This window comes from Phyllobates terribilis, unplaced genomic scaffold (genome assembly GCF_046119375.1).
Source record: "Phyllobates terribilis strain yellow unplaced genomic scaffold, ASM4611937v1 Scaffold_178__1_contigs__length_3940740, whole genome shotgun sequence".
Lineage (NCBI taxonomy): Eukaryota > Metazoa > Chordata > Amphibia > Anura > Dendrobatidae > Phyllobates > Phyllobates terribilis.
The window spans coordinates 2,352,599-2,358,611 of NW_027362938.1; positions in this window are offsets into that span (position 1 = coordinate 2,352,599).

Here is a 6,013-nt window from a genome sequence, read left to right on the forward strand (position 1 = left end):
GTAGTACCTGTACAACTGTCATACTGTCAGTTCAGAGTGGGTGGCCTGAGGACAGGGGGGGGGGGAGGAGGAGGAGAGCATGGTCAGTCGTCATCTTGGTGAGGACACGGAAGTCTTGCCCGTTACCAGTCTGGCATGCATGGCTGACTTTATGTTACTCTGCCTTAACCGTGACCCTCGCGTTGTCAAAATGTTGGGTGACAGTCATTACTGGTTGGTGACACTTTTAGACCCCCGCTACAAGGAGAACTTTCACTCTCTTATTCCTGAGGTGGAGAGGTCTACGAAAATGGGGCAGTACCAGAAGGCCCTTGCTGCAGAACTGTTAAAAAAAAATTCCCATCTGAACACGCTAGCGGCAGAGGTCACAGTTCGTTGACCAACCAAGGCGTACAAGCGAGGGAGAGGCAACTCCAATCCAGCAGAGGCAGGGGAACACTGTCAACATTCTGGGACAGTTTTCTGAGACCTGCCCAGCTTACAGGCCCTGAGGCGCGGGGTACTCTCACAAGCAGTGGAAAGTTTCAAAAGATGGTGAGGGAGTACCTTGCCGACCATACCAGCGTCCTCCGTGATTCCTCTGTGCCTTTTAATTATTGGGTATCCAAGCTGGACACTTGGAATGAAATCGCTCTGTACGCCTTGGAGGTCCTGGCCTGCCCTGCCGCTAGCGTGTTATCGGTGCGTGTTTTTAGTGCTGCTGGGGTAATTATAACTGATAAGCGCACTCGCCTGTCAACTGACAATGCTGACAAGCTGACCCTTATCAAAATGAACAGTAGCTGGATTGGGCCAGACTTCTCATCACCACCAAATGACAGCAGAGTAACATAAAGTCAAATCCACTGTGTTATTTCGGAAGGTGTATTCACATGCACCGCTTCACACCCACACATGGGTATATGCTTCCTCATTTCGGCTGTTTTATGTTCTTCTCCTTATCCTCAGCCTCCACCACCACTATACCACCAGGGTGACCGTGGTCCGTGTTGCCATTATGGAAAGTTCCTCCGTCCTTATTTTTGTCAGCTTTTGCTTGGAAGGCATAAGCAAAGACTGTGGGAGACCCACTCCCCAATAATGGGAATAATATTTTTAAAATGCTGTACTGTATGGCTCTTGTAAGGGGCATTAAAAGCATCTTGTTAAGCTACTGCGACCTCCACCACTTTTCCGAGGAGCATTAAAACCGTCTTGTTAATCTACTGGGACTTCCACATCTCTTCCAAGGGGCATTCAAACCGTCTTGTTAAGCTACTGGGACCTCCACCACTTTTCTGAGGGGCATTAAAAGCGTCTTATTAAGCTACTGGTACGTCCACCACTTTTCCGAGGGGCATTAAAAACGTCTTGTTAAGCTAGTGGGACCTCCACGTCTCTTCCAAGGGGCATTCAAACTGTCTTGTTAAGCTACTGGGACCTTCACGTCTCTTCCAAGGGGCATTCAAACCGTCTTGGTAAGCTACTGCGACCTCCACCACTTTTTCGAGGGGCATTAAAAGCGTCTTATTAAGCTACTGGGACCTCCACCACTTTTCCAAGAAGCATTAAAACCGTCTTGTTAAGCTACTGGGACCTCCACGTCTCTTCCAAGGGGCATTCAAACCATCTTATTAAGCTACTGGGACCTCCACGTCTCTTCCAAGGGGCATTCAAACCGTCTTGTTAAGCTACTGGGACCTCCACGTCTCTTCTGTGAGGCATTAAAAGCGTATTGTTAAGCTACTGAGACCTCCACCACTTTTCCGAGGGGCATTAAAACCGTCTTGTTAAGCTGCTGGGACCTCCACCACTTTTCCGAGGGGCATTAAAACCGTCTTTTTAAGCTACTGGTACCTCCACGTCTCTTCCAAGGGGCATTCAAACCATCTTGTTAAGCTACTGGGACCTGCACCACTTTTCCAAGGGGCATTCAAACAGTCTTGTTAAGCTACTACGACCTCCACCACTTTTCCAAGGGGCATTTAAACCGTCTTGTTAAGCTACTGGGACCCCCACTTTTCCGAGGGGCATTAAAAGCATCTTGTTAAGCTACTGGGACCTCCACCACTTTTCCGAGGAGCATTAAAACCATCTTGTTAAGCTACTGTGACCTCCACTTCTCTTCCAAGGGGCATTCAAAGTGTCTTGTTAAGCTACTGGGACCTCCACCACTTTTCCGAGGGGCATTAAAAGCATCTTGTTAAGCTACTGGGACCTCCACCACTTTTCCGAGGAGCATTAAAACCATCTTGTTAAGCTACTGTGACCTCCACGTCTCTTCCAAGGGGCATTCTAACCGTCTTGTTAAGCTACTGTGACCTCCACGTTTCTTCCAAGGGGCATTCAAACCGTCTTGTTAAGCTACTGGGATCTCCACTTCTCTTCTAAGGGGCATTAAAAGCGACTTGTTAAGCTACTGTGACCTCCACCACTTTTCCGAGGGGCATTAAAACCGTCTTGTTAAGCTACTGGGACCTCCACGTCTCTTCCAAGGGGCATTCAAACTGTCTTGTTAAGCTACTGGGACCTCCACGTCTCTACCAAGGGGCATTCAAACCGTCTTGTTAAGCTACTGCGACCTCCACCACTTTTTCAAGGGGCAGTAAAAGCGTCTTTTTAAGCTACTGGGACCTCCACCACTTTTCCGAGAAGCATTAAAACCGTCTTGTTAAGCTACTGGGACCTCCACTTCTCTTCCAAGGGGCATTCAAACCATCTTGTTAAGCTACTGGGACCTCCACGTCTCTTCTGAGAGGCATTAAAAGCATCTTGTTAAGCTACTGTGACCTCCACAACTTTTCCGAGGGGCATTAAAACTGTCTTGTTAAGCTACTGGGACCTCCACGTCTCTTCCAAGGGGCATTCAAACCGTGTTGTTAAGCTACTGGGACCTCCACGTCTCTTCCAAGGGGCATTCAAACCGTCTTGTTAAGCTACTTGGACCTCCACGTTTTTTCCGAGGGGCATTAAAAGCGTCTTGTTAAGCTACTGTGACCTCCACCACTTTTCCGAGGGGCATTAAAACAGTCTTGTTAAGCTACTGGGACCTCCACGTCTCTTCCAAGGGTTATTCAAACCGTCTTGTTAAGCTACTGGGACCTCCACGTCTCTTCCAAGGGGCATTCAAACCGTCTTGTTAAGCTACTGCGACCTCCACCACTTTTCCAAGGGGTATTAAAACCGTCTTGTTAAGCTACTGGGACCTCCACCACTTTTCTGAGGAGCATTAAAACCGCCTTGTTAAGCTACTGGGACCTCCACGTCTCTTCCAAGGGGCATTCAAACCGTCTTGTTAAGCTACTGGGACCTCCACCACTTTTCCAAGGGGCATTAAAACCGTCTTCTTAAGCTACTGGGACCTCCACCACTTTTCTGAGGAGCAATAAAACCGTCTTGTTAAGCTACTGAGACCTCCACGTCTCTTCTGAGGGGCATTAATAGCGTTTTGTTAAGCTACTGTGACCTCCACCACTTTTCCAAGGGGCATTTAAACCGGCCAGTTAAGCTACTGGGACCTCCACGTCTCTTCCAAGGGGCATTCACAAAGTCTTGTTAAGCTACTGGGACCTCCACTACGTTTCTGAGGGGCATTAAAACCATCTTGTTAAGCTACTGGGACCTCCACCACTTTTCTGAGGAGCATTAAAACCGTCATGATAAGCTGCTGGAACCTCCACGTCTCTTCTGAGGGGCATTAATAGCGTCTTGTTAAGCTACTGTGACCTCCACGTCTCTTCCAAGGGGCATTCAAACCGTCTTGTTAAGCTGCTGGGACCTCCACGTCTCTTCTGAGGGGCATTAATAGCGTCTTGTTAAGCTACTGCGACCTCCACCACTTTTCCAAGGGACATTAAAACCATCTTGTTAAGCTACTGGGATCTTCATGTTTCTTCTGAGGGGCATTAAAAGCGTCTTCTTAAGCTACTGTGACCTCCACCACTTTTCCGAGGGGTATTAAAACTGTCTTGTTAAGCTACTGGGACCTCCACCACTTTTCCAAGGGGTATTAAAACCGTCTTGTTAAGCTACTGGGACCTCCACATCTCTTTTGAGGGACATTAATAGCGTCTTGTTAAACCACTCTGAACTCCACAGCTCTTCCAAGGGGCATTGATATGTTGTTTTTAATTAACTCTAACCTCCACGACTCTTCGAACGGGCATTGCAGTTCCTCTTAATTTTTGGCAGCTTTTTCTTGGAAGGCATAAGCAAAGACTATGGGAGACCCACTCCCCAATAATGGGAATAATGTTTGGAATATGCTGTACTGCATGGCTCTTGTAAGGGACATTGCAAGTTCCTCCGTCCCAATTTTTGGCAGCTTTTGCTTGGAAGGCATAAGCAATGACTATGGGATACACACTCCCCAATAATGGGAATAATGTTTGTACTATGCTGTACTGTATGGCTCTTGGAAGGGGCATTAAAAGCCCCTCTTCCGAGGGGCATTCAAACCGTCTGGTTAAGCTACTGGGACCTCCACGTCTTTTCCGAGGGGCATTAAAACCATCTTGTTAAGCTACTGTGACCTCCATGTCTCTTCAAAGGGACATTAAAACAGTCTTCTTAAGCCACTCTGAACTCCACAGCTCTTCCTAGGGGCATTGAAATGTTGTTTTTAATTACCTCTAACCTCCACAACTCTTCCAACGGACATTGCATTTCCTCCTAATTTTAGTCAGCTTTTGCTTTTCAATGCAAAGGCGAATACTAAGGGAGACCCACTCCCCAATAGTGGGTAGAAGGTTTTTAGTACGCTGTAATCCACGTCTGTTTCGAGGGGCATTGCAGTTCCTCATAATTTTTGGAAAGCCTTCCATTCACTGTTTAGGCCAACAGTGTACAGGAGACCCAGTTGCTATAAATGGAAAAAACTGTTTAGTTAAGGCCCTCTGACCTCCATGTCATTTCCAAGGTACATTGGAGTGCCTCGAAATTTTTGGTAGGCATTGCACTCACTGTATGCCCTATAACTGTGTAGCCAAACCGCTCCTTTTGTTACAGAAACATATCCTACAAGACATATGTTGTTGACTGGCCTGATATTGATGTGAATGGTCCCTGTTCCTCCTGCTCTCCTTTGCCACCACCTCATCCATCATTCATCACCTGAAGCTTTGTTTTAACGGGAGTCATAGAACTGGGATAGTAGCAGGAAAACATCCAGCAATCCTCGGAGGAGGTAGGATATGCGCCAAAACGTTGACCACCTCAGGCCTTGCCGCTACTACATACATGCGCTTGCATTCCAACAAAACAAAGCAGATGCTAACTTGTATCATCATCATGGTCCTCACCTTGGCACTCTCAACTCCCCTGATGGAGAAGCCAGGGCCCACCGGAGGAGTCTGGTTCTCTGGTGGGCTCGTCCAATGCTGCCCTAAAGCAGGCCAGGCTAAGAAAAGTGTGTGGGGGGATGTTCCAAGGAGAAATAGGGGCGGCTGGGGACCGTTTATGGACACCCAGCTGCCCCCAGGCAGCTGGTGACCGAGTATGGACACCAGGCCGCCCCCTGGCGGTTGGGGACCGAGTGTGGACACCCCGCCGCCGGGCGGCTGGGGACTGAGTATGGATACCAGGCCGCCAACGCTGCCATGACATGGTGGCCAGATTCCGCCTCCACATGCCTAAAAGGCCCAATTTCAAGTGCAAGCAAGCAGTATGGTATTGCAGCCTGGGGGTGGGTGGGTGGTTGGCTGCATATTTGCGCTTGCATTGCAAGGAATGGGGGAGGTACAATTGAACCCTGCCCTGGGACAAGAACTTGCACGGGGATAGTTGCAAGTCTGCATCTTCTGATGCGGCAAGGATGACTTCTGATGGGCACACTTTTAGGCAGTGACCGGGGAGTCAGAGATGCTTCCAGGGGTCTTCCCCATGCTGTACCCATGTCTTTTCAGCACTGTATGCATGTGTCACACAGCACATGGCCAGATAAGGTTGTAAAATGTTAAAATGACATTTCCCGGTGAATGCATTTGTCACGGTTGAAGCAATACAAACGTGCAAAAACGCATAAAAAATGCTACTT